The 15941-nt window shown below is 41.3% G+C and overlaps 1 long non-coding RNA gene across 3 annotated transcripts in view; it reads right to left on the bottom strand.

The window, feature by feature from the left end:
* LOC145512229 (uncharacterized) overlaps positions 1 to 12838 on the bottom strand; it is a 42938-nt gene extending 30100 nt beyond the window's left edge. Inside the window, exons 1-2 of one of the 3 annotated variants that reach the window (XR_014058417.1) lie at positions 12447 to 12607; positions 1875 to 2179 (exon numbers count right to left, since the gene is read on the bottom strand). This is a non-coding gene — a long non-coding RNA (uncharacterized LOC145512229). Of the gene's footprint in view, positions 1 to 1874; positions 2180 to 12446 lie in introns of all 3 variants that reach the window. The other 2 variants (XR_014058420.1, XR_014058419.1) reach the window with 2 other exon arrangements.
* Positions 12839 to 15941: the final 3103 nt, after the last annotated feature.

The following is a 15941-nucleotide window of genomic DNA, read 5'->3' as shown; positions in this document are numbered from 1 at the left end:
ATTAGAGACCCTTTTGTTAAGGAATCCTGTTCGCTTGCTCTTTTGTACCATAAACAGATTAGGGAGAATCATGCTCTTTTGTGTCCGAAATGAGGTAAAAGAAAGGTGCAAACAGATTGCATCCTGAGCCATAATATCTGTCCTGGAGAGATGAATGTGAGAAATAAGGACCCCTTCTCCCTTTTCTAGAAGAGGAGAAAGTAGTGTTGATAATGCTTTCATTATTTTATTATTATTTGTGTTTTGATGGTACTTTTGGTAGAGATGAAACGGTTTTGGCCAGGCTCTCAAAGCTCAACTTGACTCTGAGGAAGAAAGCCCCCAAGTTTGGCAGGCCTTGAAACAGATGTCTCTAGTGTCTCAGCTAATAAACTCACCAGACCTGGGTGAGTGAGCAGGCACATCAACAAGGTTAGAAGCACGATCTCTGGAGTCAGACTGATCAAGGGTTGCCATTTTACCTGCCATTTTACCTCTAGTTTACAGGCCTCATCTGTAAATTAGAATTAATAAGTATACCATCAGGTCACTGAGAGTTAAGTGAGATGATACATATAAAGCATTAAGACATAGTAAGCCTTGGAACTTCCCTAGCAGCCCAGTGGTTAAGACTGGGTGCTTCCACTACAGGGGGTGCGGGTTTGATCCCTGATTGGGGAACTAAGATTCTGCATGCTAAATGCTGCAGCCAAAAAATTTTAAAACTAACTAAATAATTTTTTTTTAAAAAAAAGACATACTGTACTTCCCTGGCAGTCCAAGGGTTGGGAGCCCACTTGCCAAGACAGGGGACATAGGTTTGATCCCTGGTCCAGGAAGACCGTACATGCTGCTGGGTAACTAAGCCTGGGCACTGTAACTACTAAAGCCCACATGCCCTAGAGCCCGTGCTCCGCAGCAAGAGAAGCCACTGCAATGAGAAGCCGTGCACCACTACAAAGAGTAGCCCCTGCTCGCTGCCACTAGAGAAAGCTCACACACAGCAACAGAGACCCAGCACAGCCAAAAGTACTAAATCAATCAATCAATCTTTCTCAAAAATAAATTAAAAAAAAAACATAGTAAATCTTAATTATTGTTATTTTCATGATAAGAACACATGGGAGGTGCTACCTCCCATTTGGGGGCTTGGAGATTTAAAGTGAAATAGTAATAAATAAGGCTTCCCAGGTGGCACTAGTGGTAAAGAACCCACCTGCCAATGCAGGAGATATAAGAGATGCGGGTTTGATCCCTGGGCTGGGAAGATCTCCTGGAGAAGGAAATGGCAACCCACTCCAGTATTCTTGCCTGGAGAATCCCATGAACAGAATACCCTAGTGGGCTACAGTCCATGGGGTTGCAAAGAGTTAGACATGACTAAAGCGACTAAGCACAGCACAGTCATAAATAAAGGGGAAATAAAGGGAAATAGTCTATGACAAAATGTCAGGGCGTGGGAGGTCTGGAAATCTTGAAATATGAGAAACAGTTGAGGAAACTAAGGGTGTCTTGCTTGCAAGAGAAAAAATTGTCTACTTGATGGACCATGTTGTATTCCAGTAGTGGCTAAACCCACCTGACAGGGATGCTCTGTGCCATGTGGTACCTTTCAACTCTAGATGAAACTCTGGTCTCCCAAGGGGCTGTGCCCTGAAGGCAGCAGAGATTGTTGGGCAAAGGCTGTGACTCATGGTTAGCAGCTGGGGGCATCCAGGGCTCCCAGCTGGGAGATGCTGACCAGCCTGGTCCTTTGGCTGAACCAGAAGGACCTGGGACCCAGAACAGCCCAGAGAAGTGAGCAGGTAGTGGTTTATCCCAACTGGACCATAGAAGGCTTTCGGACAGATCCTAACACTATTCCTAGTATTTTGTCCAGTTTCAGAAGAGGTTACCTCAGGTCACAGACGCACTCCTGGGTGGAGTGGAGTTTGTTTGCTTGTGGTCTGGTCAGGAAGCGCCAAGCCGGGTGGCCGAGAGGCTGGCCATCTTGGCTGGAAGGCCGAATGACTGGCCAACTGGTGCGTCTCCAGGGAGCTGGCCGACCCGCCTCGACAGCCTGGTTCTCCGGCCACTGTTGCTGCCTGCAGAGCGTCCCCCTCCAGCCAGCTGATTTTCTCATTGCAAGGCTTGTAATGGCGTGATTTATGACTGTGCTCATCCACGCTGGCCCCCGGGTATACATGGTTTCCCTTCCAGGCTGGGAAGTGAATAATGAATTAATCACCCTGCTTCGAATTCAATACGAAGCTGAGTATTTGCAGATCTTTATTGTACTGTGCAAGCCAAGTCGAACCGCTCCATTTACACTCCTAATTCATTTGAGTTTGTACAATTCTGCCTGCTCCTGTGGAGTTACAGCCTCGTGGCTTCTTAGTCTCCAAGAAAGCCTCGCGTGCCCCTCCCAGCCGTCCTCTCCACTAAAAATGGATGCCAAAGACTCCTGGGAGCTCAGAGAGGCCAAGCCACTTCCTCAGAGACTGCCCTCTGGAATGCCTCATGTCCCCAAAGATGCTGTAAACAGCATCTCTAAGCATCAACAGAGATAGCTGATGCCAGTCAACGTGTGTGGCACAGAGACAGCACACAGGAAACATTTGTTGAACGAAGGACCCTGGCCCCGCAGACACATGTTTATAAAAGCTAATGGCTTGCAGTCACAGCTACACTGGTTTCTCTTATCCCTTGATCAGGAAAGGAGAGGGGAAAATATCTTAGATACAGATGAGCAAAGATAAGAATTACATCTGGGATTTCCCTAATGCCTAAGTGATCTACAGGAAGGGAAATCTCCTCCAGGCAGCTCTAGCCTCCCACCCCATGTGGGAGACTGTAAATACTCAAATCCAGTCCACTCTAGCCCTTGATGGGTTCATTAGTAGATTGGCCACAACTGAGGAAAGAATTTCTGAGCTAGAAGATGTATCAATGGAATGCTCCAAAGTGGAAAAGCAAAGAGAAAAAAGACGGGGGAAAAAACCAGAACAGAATATCCAAGGACTATGGGATAACTCCAAAAGGCATGACATATATGTAGTGGGGATACCAGAGGGAGAAGAAAGAGAGAAAGGAACTGAAGAAATGTTGGAAACAATGACAACAGAGAATCTGTCCAAATTAATGTCTGTAAACCACAGATCCAAGAAACTCACAGAACAATAAGCAAGATAAATGCTGGAGAATAAAAAACTCAATCTAGGTACATCACTTTCAAACTAAATAAAAATTAAAGATAAAGAAATTCCCTGAAAGAAGCCAGAGAGGAAAAAATATTTTACATACAGAGGAACAAAAGAATTACATCTGGGACTTCCCTGGTGGTCCAGTGGCTAAGACTCCCTGCTTCCAATTCAAGGGGTCTGGGCCTAGATTCCACATGCCGCAACTAAAGATCCCATGTGACAACTAAAGGTCCTGACTTACTTAGTATGATACTCTCTTGCTTGCATCTATATTGCTGCAAATAGCATTAGTTCATTCCTTTTTATGGCTGGGTAATATTCCATTGTATATATGTACCACATCTTCTTTACTATTCATCTATCAATAGACATTTAGGTTGCTTCCTTGTCTTGGCTATTGTAAACAGTGCCACAATGAACATTGGGGTGCATATCTTTTTGAAGTGTATGTTCAGGAGTGGGATTGCTGGATTATACGGTAGCTCTATTTTTCTTTTTTTTTTCAAGGAACTTCCACACTGTTCTCCATAGTGGCAGTACCAATTTACATTTCCATCAACAGTACAGGAGGGTTCCCTTTTCTTCACACCTTCTCTAGCATTTATTATTTGTAGACTTTTTGATGATGGCCATTCTTCCTGGTATAAGGTGATATCTCATTGTAATTTTGATTTGCATTTCTTTAATAATTGGTGATGTTGAGCATCATTTCACTTGCTTATGACCATCTGATGACCATCTTTGGAGAAATGTCTATTTAGTTCTTCTGCCCACTTTCTGTTTGGTTTTTTGTTTTTAAAAATTGAGTTTCATAAGCTGTTTGTATATTTTGGAGATTAATCCCTTATCATTCACATTGCTGGCAAATATTGTCTCCCATTCAGTGGGTTGTCTTTTCATTTTGTTTATGATTTCCTTTGCTGTGCAAAAGTTTAGTTTAATTAGGTCCCATTTGTTTTCTGTTTTTATTTTCATTGCTCTGGGAGGTGGATGCAAAAAGATGTTGCTGTGATTATGTCAAATAGTGTTCTGCCTATGTTTTTCTCTAAGAGTTTTGTAGTATCTGGTCTGACATTTAGATCTTTGATCCATTTTGAGTTTATTTTTGTGTATGATGTTACAGAATGTTCTAATTTCATTCTTTTACATTTAGCTGTCCAGTTTTCCCAGCACACTTATTGAAGAGTCTATATTTTCTCCTTTGTATAGTCTTGCCTCCTTTGTCATAGATCAAGTGACCATAGGTGTGTGGTTTTATTTCTGGGCTTCTGTCATGTTCTATTGATCTAGGTTTCTGTTTTTGTGCCAGTACAATACTGTTTTGATGACTATAGCTTTGTAGTAGAGTCTAAAGTTAGGGCATTTACTTCCTCCTGCTCTATTTCTCTTTCTCAAGATTGCTTTGACTTTTGGGGGATTTTTTGTGTTTCCATGCAAATTAAAAAAATTTTTTGTTCTAGTTGTGTGAAAAATGCCATTGGTAATTTAATAAGGGTTGCACTGAATCTGTAGATGGTCTTGGTATTATGGTCATTTTGACAATATTGATTCTGTTTGAAGATTTTTTTTAATCTTCCAGAAAGTGAGGGGGACTTAAAAAATGGAAATTAGAAGAGACTCAATTTGGGAGATTTGTCACACAAATCACAGAAAGAAAAACAAGAGGGAATTATCAAAGAAATGACTCAAGAAAAAATTTCAGAACTGAAAGATATGTGTTTCTAGATCAAAAGAACCCTTTGATACCTAGTGGATGAAAACAGACACACATCAAGGCATGCCATGTTAAAATTTCAGAAACTGAAAACAAAGAAGAGATAGTTCCAGAAAGGGGAAGAATGCTTTCATATAAACAATCAAGAATCAGAATTGCTTTTCAGCTTATTCATAACAACATTAGAAGCTAGAAGACAGGGAGTAATTCCTCCAAAATTCTTAGTTGAACTTGTATCTGAGCTAGAATCCTAAATCCAGTCAAATCGTCAATTAATGGTGAGGGCATTTCTGATTCTCAGAAATGCAATGTCTCAAAAAAGTACTCTTGTCTCTTGTTTGTTTAGGAAACTTCTAGGGGGACTTCCCTGGTGGTCCAGTGATTAAGACTCTTCCAATGCAAGGGACGTGGGTTCAACTCTTTGTTGGGACTCTAAGATCCTGCATACTGCATGGCCCCAAAAGGAAGAGTGGAAAAGAAACTACTAGAGGTTCTGATTCATCAAAACAAAGGGCTAAATATAGAAAGAGATGGAAATCAGGGACAAAGAGATCCAGAAAGGGATGGAGGAACTCCCCAAGATAATGGTAAAAGAAACCAAGATCACATCTGTATCACAACAAGGCCAAGCTGGAGCAGATCAGAAGGTTCCAGGGACAGGTACTTCCAGAAAGTCAAACTGAATGTGCATCTGATGCATCTAGAGCTCTTATGAGCAGATTTAGAGAACTGGCAGAGGACTTGGGGTTGAATTAGCAACAATAATACACAAAGAAACTAAGCAAATGGAAAAAGTAAAGACAATTGATTCCAGGGAAAATAAAACCTTATGCAGGAAGGGAAAAGTAATCTTAATCATAGGACATTCATAGTTCAACCATGAATAGTACTTACATCATCATAATAATATAAACATTGAATACTGAGGGAACAAAATTTATGATATATGTGAATTGAGAGCACAAGGAGATGGGAAATATCCACGCTTGTGAAAAATTTAGAACAGCAGACACGTGTTATTTAGTAATTCAAAGGTAAGTAAAATCAGTTCAAGAGCTGAAGGTAGTTGCCTCTGGGAAGCCAGAAATTAAGGAAGGAGTGATGAGTTTATAATTTTTGTAATAAATCATGCAAAACTCTTTAAGTGCATAACACCTAGCTCCTTGGAGAAATGGCTGATTCCAAGGTTAGGACAGGGTGGGCACAAGATGAGCCTAGAACATCTTGTTATTCCAGAAAGTGAGGGAGTACTTGAAGGATGCTGGGACCCATCACAAGGACACAGAAGCCAACTTGAAGGGATTTCCACTGGCCGCATCTTAGACAGTCTGCCCCAAATACATAAGTGCAATAATATGTTTGCACTCATCTCACATGCTAGTAAAGTAATGCTTAAAATTCTCCAAGTCAGGATTCAGCAATATGTGAAACGTGAACTTCCAGATGTTCAAGCTGGTTTTAGAAAAGGCAGAGGAACCAGAGATCAAATTGCCAACATCTGCTGGATCATCAAAAAAGCAAGAGAGTACCAGAAAAACATCTATTTCTGTTTTATTGACTATGTCAAAGCCTTTGACTGTGTGGATCACAATAAACTGTAAAATTCTGAAAGAGATGGGAATACCAGACCACCTGAGCTGTCTCTTGAAAAACCTGTATGCAGGTCAGGAAGCAACAGTTAGAACTGGACATGGAACAACAGACTGGTTCCAAATAGGAAAAGGAGTACGTCAAGGCTGTATATTGTCACCCTGCTTATTTAACTTATATGCAGAGTACATCATGAGAAATGCTGGGCTAGAGGAAGCACAAGCTGGAATCAAGATTGCTGGGAGAAATATCAATAACCTCAGATATGCAGATGACACCACCCTTATGGCAGAAAGTGAAGAAAAACTAAAGAGCCTCTTGATGAAAGTGAAAGAGGAGAGTGAAAAAGTTGGCTTAAAGTTCAACATTCAGAAAACTAAGATCATGGCGTCTGGTCCCATCACTTCATGGCAGATAGATGGGGAAACAGTGGAAACAATGGCTGACTTTATTTTTCTGGGCTCCAAGATCACTGCAGATGGTGATTGCAGCAATGAAATTAAAAGATGTTTGCTCCTTGAAAGGAAAGTTATGACCAACCTGGACAGCATATTAAAAAGCACAGACATTACTTTGCCAAAAAAGGTCCGTCTAGTCAAGGCTATGGTTTTTCCAGTGGTCATTTATGGATGTGAGAGTTGGACTATAAAGAAAGCTGAGCACTGAAGAATTGATGCTTTTGAACTGTGGTGTTGGAGAAGACTCTTGAGAGTCCCTTGGACTGCAAGGAGATCCAACCAGTCCATCCTAAAGGAGATCAGTCCTGGGTGTTCATTGGAAGAACTGATGTTGAAGCTGAAGCTCCAATACTTTGGCCACCTGATGCAAAGAGCTGACTCATTGGAAAAGACCCTGATGCTGGGAAACATTGAGGGCAGGAGGAGAAGGGGACGATGGAGGATGAGATGGCTGATGGCATCATCGACTCTATGGACATGGGTTTGGGTGGACTCAGGGAGTTGGTGATGGACAGGGAGGCCTGGCGTGCTGCGGTTCATGCGGTCACAAAGAGTCGGACACGACTGAGCGACTGAACTGAACTGAGCCATGGGAAAAAAATAATAGTTTGTGAGCCTATACTGAAAACTGATAAAAAAACAAACAATAATTAAGTATATGGGGGGGGGAGTCTCTTGAATGCCAAGGAGGTCTCCTAAAGAATGTCAAGAGCCAGTTGGTGAATGTGGAGGGATTCTAGAGTTAGAAAAATTTCATTTGTAATCATCATTATAAAGATTGAATCACGAAAGAATCATCAGTGGATGCTAATTCTAGGGGAAGTTTTGATGTTAAAGTATCTATCTACAGGCTTCTTAAAAGTTGCAAGTGTGAGGGGAAGAACTAATTCTATAATAGGGGAAATGGGGCAACACCTTGATAGAATAATTACAATTAACAATAGTTAGGAGGGACAGGGGGCTTCCCCAATGGCTCAGCAAGTAAAGAATCCACCTGCAATACAGGAGGCACAGGAGATGTGGGTTCGATCCCTGGGTTGGGAAGATCCTCTGGAAGAGGAAATGGAAATCCACTCTAGTATTCTTGGCCAAAAAAAATCCCATGGACCGAGGAACCTGGTGGGCTACAGTCCTTGGGGTCACAAAAGAGTTGGGCATGACTGAGCAACTAAGCACAAGAGAGACAGGCGACCAGTGTATAATTCTAAATATGATAGTCTGAAAGAACACCACATCTTCGATACACTATTCTGATCATGAAATCATAATCACAATTTAATCAAAATGAGCATTTGTATAAATGAGGGATATTCTAGTTAAAAAGATAGGCAGAACTATGTTCTTAACAAATGTCATTGTCCTAAGAATCAAAGAAAGGCTCTGGAAATGTTCTAGATTAAAAGAGGCTAAAGCGATTTGACAACAAAAAGCAGTACTTGCCCCTAGATTGGGTTCTGTGCTGGAGAAGAAAATGCAATAAAGGATATTATTAGATCAACTGACAAAATTAGACTATGGACAACAGATTAGAAAAGTATTGTGGCAATGTAAATTGTAAGTATATGAAGTTGATAACTGTATTGTAGTTATGTAAGAGAACATATTTTAAATTATGTGTGTATGTATGTCCGTATGTATTTATTTGTTTATGGTTGCACTGGGTCTTCATTGCTGCATGCAGGCTTTCTCTTGTTGCAGTGAGCAGGGGCTGCTCTTCATGGCAGTGAATGGCTTTCTCATTGTGGCAGCTTCTCTTGTTGCAGAGCACAGGCTCTAGGTGCACAGACTTCAGTAGTTGCAGCACACAGGCTCAGTAGTAGTTGCAGCACATGGGCTCAGTAGTAGTCGCAGCTTGAGAGCTCTGGAGAGTGGGCTCAGTAGTTGCGGCACATTGGCTTTAGTTGCTCTGTGGCATGTGGGATCTTCCTGGAGCAGGGATCTAACCCATGTCCGCTTCATTAACAGGCAGATTCCTATCCACTGTACCACCTGGGAAGTCCTAAGAGAATATTTTTGTTCTTAGGAAACACCAAAGTATTTAGGATTAAAGGACTATGAGGTATATAGCTTACCATCAGATGGTACAGGAAAAAATTCTGGGGAGAGAGGGCATATGATAAAGCAAAAGGGTTTAAAATGTTAACAAGTAGTAAATCAGGGTATATGAATGCTGCTTTTTCTATTTTTATAAATTTGAAATCATTGCCAAACAAAATGTTACAAAAGAACTAAATACATCTTGATGTCACCTGAATTTTAATTTAAAAAATAATACAATAAAAACTATCTGCCTCAAGAAGTAAAATATTACTAATGCAGTTGAAAAAATTTACATTGAGCAACCTGAGTATTGACATATTTGGGGTGAAAGACTAATGGGTCACAGGTTCCACATACAAATACAGGTAAGACATAGGTTAGATATGTATGTAGATATGTTTCCATGCCCTTCTTCATAGTATCTTCTCTCTAGAGCCTGCAAATATGTGCTCACAATGCTTAAAGTTCAGTATGGATTGTATGGTCTCAATGATTTAAAAAACATGAAAGTACATTATAAAAATTACACTGTAAGGAGATACCCAAAACTGAATTTCATTTTCTGCTTCATAAACTTATGTATTTTTCAGAATTTCTCTAATGAGCAAGCATACATTACATTTATTTTATCAAAATAGTTACAGTTTTAAAAATCAGCCTATATAATTTTGCATGTATCATATGATTACAATCAGTAAAACTATAGACAACAAAAGAATTAAAGGGACTGTACCAGAAATGAGTACTTCTGGGTGGTAAAAACATGATTTTTTTTCTTCTTTCAGTCCTTCTCTATTTTCCTAATTACTGCTATAACAAGACACCAATTTTCTCTTTTCATCAGTGAGAGAGTTACAGATTTTTTTTTTAAATAAATTTATTTATTTTAGTTGGGGGCTAATTACTTTACAATATTGTAGTAGTTTTTGCCATACATTGACATGAATCAGCCATGGGTTTACATGTGTTCCCCTTCCTGGACTCCCCTCCCACCTCCCTCCCCATCCCATCCCTCTGGGTCATCCCATTGCCCCAGCCCTGAGCATTTGTCTCATGGATCGAACATGGAATGGTGTTCTGTTTCACATATGATAATATACATGTTTCAATGCTATTCTCCCAGAACATCCCACCCTCACCTTCTCCCTCAGAGTCCCTAAGACTGTTCTATGCATCTGTGTCTCTTATTCTGTCTCGCATATAGGGTTATCGTTACCATTTTTCAAATTCCATATATATGCATTAGTATACTGTATTGGTGTTTTTCTTTCTGGCGTACTTCACTCTGTATTATGGGCTCCAGTTTCATCCATCTCAATCGAACCGATTCAAATGTATTTTTTTAATGGCTGAGTAATATTCCATTGTGTATATGTACCACAGCTTCCTTATCTATTCGTCTGCTGATGGACATCTAGGTTGCTTCCATGTCCTGGCTATTGTAAACAGTGCTGCGATGAACATTGGGGTACTCGCGTCTCTTTCAATTCTGGTTTCCTCGGTGTGTATGCCCAGCAGTGGGATTGCTGGGTCATATGGCAGTTCTATTCCCAGTTTTTTAAGGAATCTCCATACTGTTCTCCATAGTGGCTGTACTAGTTTGCATTCCCACCAACAGTGTAAGAGGGTTCCCTTTTCTCCACACCCTCTCCAGCATTTATTGCTTGTAGACTTTTGGATAGCAGCCATTCTGACTGGTGTGAAGTGGTACCTCATTGTGGTTTTGATTTGCATTTCTCTAATAATGAGTGATGTTGAGCATCTTTTCATGTGTTTGTTAGCCATCTGTATGTCTTCTTTGGAGAAATGTCTGTTTAGTTCTTTGGCCCATTTTTTGATTGGGTCGTTTATTTTTCGGGAATTCAGCTGCAGAAGTTGCTTGTATATTTTTGAGATTAATTGTTTGTCTGTTGCTTCGTTTGCTATTATTTTCTCCATTACCCTCAATGGTGAAAAATTGAAAGCATTTCCCCTAAAGTCAGGAACAAGGCAAGGATGCCCACTTTCACCACTACTATTCAACATAGTTTTGGAAGTTTTGGCCACAGCAATCAGAGCAGAAAAAGAAATAAAAGGAATACAGATAGGAAAAGAAGAAGTAAAACTCTCACTGTTTGCAAATGACATGATCCTCTACATAGAAAACCCTAAAGATTCTACCAGAAAATTACTAGAGTTAATCAATGAATATAGTAAAGTTGCAGGATATAAAATTAACACACAGAAATCCCTTGCATTCCTATACTCCAATAATGAGAAAACAGAAATAGAAATGAAGGAAACAATACCATTCACCATTGCAACAAAAAGAATAAAATATTTAGGAATATATCTACCTAAAGAAACAAAAGACGTATATAGAAAACTATAAAACACTGATGAAAGAAATCAAAGAGGACACAAACAGAAGGAGAAATATACTGTGTTCATGGATTGGAAGAATTAATATAGTGAAAATGAGTATGCTACCCAAAGCAATCTATAGATTCAATGCAATCCCTATCAAGCTACCAATGGTATTTTTCACAGAACTAGAACAAATCATTTCACAATTTGTATGGAAATATAAGAAACCTCGAATAGCCAAAGCAATCTTGAGAAAGAAGAATGGAACTGGAGGAATCAACCTGCCTGACTTCAGGCTCTACTACAAAGCCACAGTCATCAAGACAGTATGGTACTGGCACAAAGATAGAAATATAGATCAATGGAACAAAATAGAAAGCCCAGAGATAAGCCCACACACCTATGGACACCTTATCTTCGACAAAGGAGGCAAGAATATACAATGGAGAAAAGACAATCTCTTTAACAAGTGGTGCTGGGAAAACTGGTCAACCACTTGTAAAAGAATGAAACTAGAACACTTCCTAACACCATACACAAAAATAAACTCAAAAGGGATTAAAGATCTAAATGTAAGACCAGAAACTATAAAACTCCTAGAGGAAAACATAGGCAAAACACTCTCCGACATAAATCACAGCAGAATCCTCCATGACCCACCTCCCAGAATATTGGAAATAAAAGCAAAAATAAACAAATGGGACCTAATTAAAATTAAAAGCTTTTGCACAACAAAGGAAACTATAAACAAGGTGAAAAGACAGCCTTCAGATTATTTTTTAAATGAGGTCCTCACACTTCACTCTATGCACCAAAATTAATTCCAGGGATTTTAAAGAATCAATTTTTCAAACTGTGCAAAACTTGGAGACTATGAAGTCAAACCTCCTGAATAGGGTGATTTTCTAAATGTATGAACTGTAAGAGAAATCACAAAGAAAAGGATTTGCTATGTGAAAATTCTGTAATATCATAAAGTCAGAATAGTATCTCAAGTCCCAAGGATGTGATTTCATACTTTGATAAAAATGCTAACATAAGGCTTCATGACTGTTCAGCCCTTCTGACATAATCTCCCCCAAGTCCCCTCTGTTTGGTGGCTCAGACTTTTCCCTGTTTATTCATTTCCACTCCCACCTCTCTGGGAAGACAACCCTGAAGGGTTGTAGTGCCCCAGGCTCCTTACTTGACCTTGACATAAAGCATTTCCAGTTCTCAGCAGTCTCCATCCATCTCTTTGCTTCCTGACCCTCCTGAGATGAGAGCTAGACAGTGCCTTTATCCTTTCTTTATCCCACTTTCTGGCAGAAGGTGAGAGGCTTCTCTCCCCAGCTTGGCCAAGGACTCCTGCAGAAGGGCCAGTGTCGCAGTCCTCCTCTCTCTGGGACGGAGTCTTTGTCTGCGATTGCTGTTCCATCTCCGGCAGCGAGGCAGACCATCTGCTGATGCCTACCACCAGCTGCCGTCTCGTCTTAGCTTTCTTGTCTCCCCTGAGAATTCCCTGCTTCGGGCATATAGTATTCTCTCCTGCCCTCGCTCAGTCCGGGTCCTTATCTTTAGGGAGCTTTCACAATCTCTCCCCTTCACTTAGCATTGCCCTGGCTTCCCCTAGGGAGCTGAAGTCTGTAGCCTTCCCCAAATAAGTCCCTTACCATGATATACACCATCACATGGGACCATAGGAAAGGGAATGCATCCTCGGAAGTATTTGAGCGTGCTCACAAGGGACATATAGCTTTCTCCAGGAGGAAAACAGATCCCGGAGCTCTCAGTCCCACGGGACCTTAGTTTCAATTCCCCATATGGAGTCTCAGACCTGTGACTCATGCCCAAGGTTGAAATTTTACTTCGGTATAGTTTCACAGAGAAAAAGAGCTTGTTCATTTAGCTAAGACTCTTTTTCCACCTAGAAAGCTCTGCCCGACATGTCCACATTTTTAAATCAGATGCATCCTTCAGGGTCTGGAATAAATGCCATCTCTGTCAGAAAGTCTTCTCTGATCTTCAGCTGAGTGTTATCTTTACTCCTTCTCAGATCCCCTAGTCCTGAATTCACATGTCTCCTGGGCAGAACAGATGCTGACCATTCCCTGCTATGATGCCCATCCCCTCCCTTTCTCAGGATACTGCTCAACCCTCAACACGCGCAAGGCCTGGCTTGGTCAAGTTACAGCATGAACTGAATTGACCTGAGTGAAGCTGCTGGCAAGCCCAGAGTCATCACAGTAATAATTCTCTGCAAATGGCTGCTGGCTGGCTGCATAAAACTCCTACCCCAGCTGCAGAGCTCTGTTTTCCAGAGCTCTCTAGTGCCCTGCACCCCTGATCTTTCCACCATGACCTGGTCCAGGCCAGGCCCAGGACTTGCAAGCCCAGCATGATTCTTAGAACACTAATGAGTTACATAGCTCATTTTCTTCCCTGCATTGTCGGTCAGGCCCCTAGAAGCAGTGCCTGAGAGATGGATTCTTAGGCGAGTGATGCATTGAGGGAGTACTCTCAGGAGAGACCTGCAGATGAGTAAAAGAAGCAGGAGAAGAAGCTTCATAAAGATGTCAGGGGAAATCTAACTACAGCTGATCCCTGGAGAGTCCTGGGTCATCAAGTGCCCAGAGGCAAAGGAGCTGGACTTCTAGACTGCTCCAGTGGTCAGTCATTGGCCAAGATGCTTCCTAAGGGGGTGAGACTTGTAACCTCCCATTTCTCCAGCTTTCTAGCAGCCAAAGGCATGCCTCCAGGCAAGCGTGCTGATATGAACTGTTAGCAGTCAACACCCACAGCAGCTAGAGGTTGGTGCACCAGCCTGGTACAAGGGATCTGGGGGAGATACCAACATCTGTTACATCCCTGGCTATGGGCTGCATATTTATGTGCTCCCCTTCCCCAGAAAATTCATATGTTAAGCCCCTAATCCCCAGTAGTGTTTGGAGATAGACCCTTTGGGAGGTAACTGAGTTTGAATGAGGTGATAGGGGTGGGTGGCACTAGTGGTAAAGAACCCACCTGCCAATGCAGGAGACATAACAGACAAGGGTTTGATCCCTGTGTTGGCAAGATCCCCTGGAGAAGCAAATGGCAACCCACTCCAGTACTCTTGCCTGGGAAATCCCATGGACAGAGGAGCTTGGCAGGTTATGGTTAGGGTCGCAATGAGTCAGAAACCACTGAAGCGACTAAGCACACACACCTCTGTTTTACATGATGGCATTGGTGCCCTTCAAAGGGAATGAAGGAAGAGATCTGAACTTGCTCTTAACCATGTGAGGAAACAGCGAGGACATAGCTCTCTATGAAGCAACAAGCAGGCCCTGCCCTCACCAGCACCCGACCATGCTGGCATCTGGATCTTGGGCTGCCAGCCTCCAGAATTGTAAGAAATGAATGTTTGTTGTTAAAGCTATTCAGTCCCTGGTATCTTGCTATAGCAGCCTAACTGATTAAGACATCCCCTAATACTTGTTCTCTTCCTACATACATTTTCTTTCGACAGGTCTATCACTTTCACTTTTTTTAAACGTTCATACTTGGTCATGGACACAATCACTTAATTCCAATCTTTATCAACCTACTGATACCCCAAACTACTTGCTTCCATGGACTGGACAAAGGATCACTATGGGTTTTCATCATAGAATCTTAAAGACCAACACTATTGCTTCTTCATTTCAATAAATGAGGCAACTGAGGCACAGATAGACAAGATTTACTTTGTCTAACAAATTTTGTAGCATAACCAAGCCTGTGGCTACATAACTTCCAAACAAGAGCTATTCCACCATACCCCCATTCCTCCTTACATCATTGCCTTATGACTGTTTTGCTAGAATTTTCTAATTAATCATTATTGGAAATGATCATTAAATTCAATGCTTGGGGAAAAGTTGCATGCCAGGAATAGCCTTCCTTCCTGTGGTTTATGTCTTAGAATGAGGACATGGAGTTAAGCCAGATATAGAACCTACTTAAAACCTTACAGAGTTTTAAACCAAACTTGAACCTTCTGGAGATCATTTATTTATTCTTGGCAACTTACTGCTTCCTGATTCTTGGAAAGTTGCTGGCTCATTTAGAAGGAAAAACTCATGAGACTTCTTGTGCATTGAGTAGCTCTTACAAAACAGTCTTTTGAAGTGTAAAGTGTAAATGAATAAGAAACAGAAGACTGAAGTTCTAAAATACACATGGATGTAGTCATTAAGGGAAGAGGCACACCAGGCAAAAAGCATAATTGTTTCTTGTGCCCTAAACACTGCAGAAAAGTATGATGCCCAGCAAATCCCAACATGCTAGAGTTTTCCATTTGTCTGAGACACTCTTTAACTATGTGGGTGACTTAGGTTGTCACAGGGCATTAGAGGGAGCATGGCCATAGCTAAATCCACTCTATTCTCTCTCCCAAGCATTTCTCTTGGAATCTGCTCTATAAATAAGGGTTTTTTTCTGCTTCCTGATCCAAACTGGTTGGAATAACCCATCACGGACTCAGAACCTTTAGGCTAAAAGAGTGTGGTGATGCTGTGTCAAGATCATCACAGGCCAATTCAGTTCAGTTCAGTCGCTCAGTCGTGTCCAACTCTTTGCGACCTCATGAATTGCAGCACACCAGGCCTCTCTGTCCATCACCAACTCCCA

The sequence above is a fragment of the Giraffa tippelskirchi genome, chromosome 7 (assembly GCF_054371585.1).
Source record: "Giraffa tippelskirchi isolate mGirTip1 chromosome 7, T2T-mGirTip1v1.2.pri, whole genome shotgun sequence".
NCBI classification, from domain to species: domain Eukaryota; kingdom Metazoa; phylum Chordata; class Mammalia; order Artiodactyla; family Giraffidae; genus Giraffa; species Giraffa tippelskirchi.
This window is presented reverse-complemented; position numbering and strand designations above follow the sequence as displayed.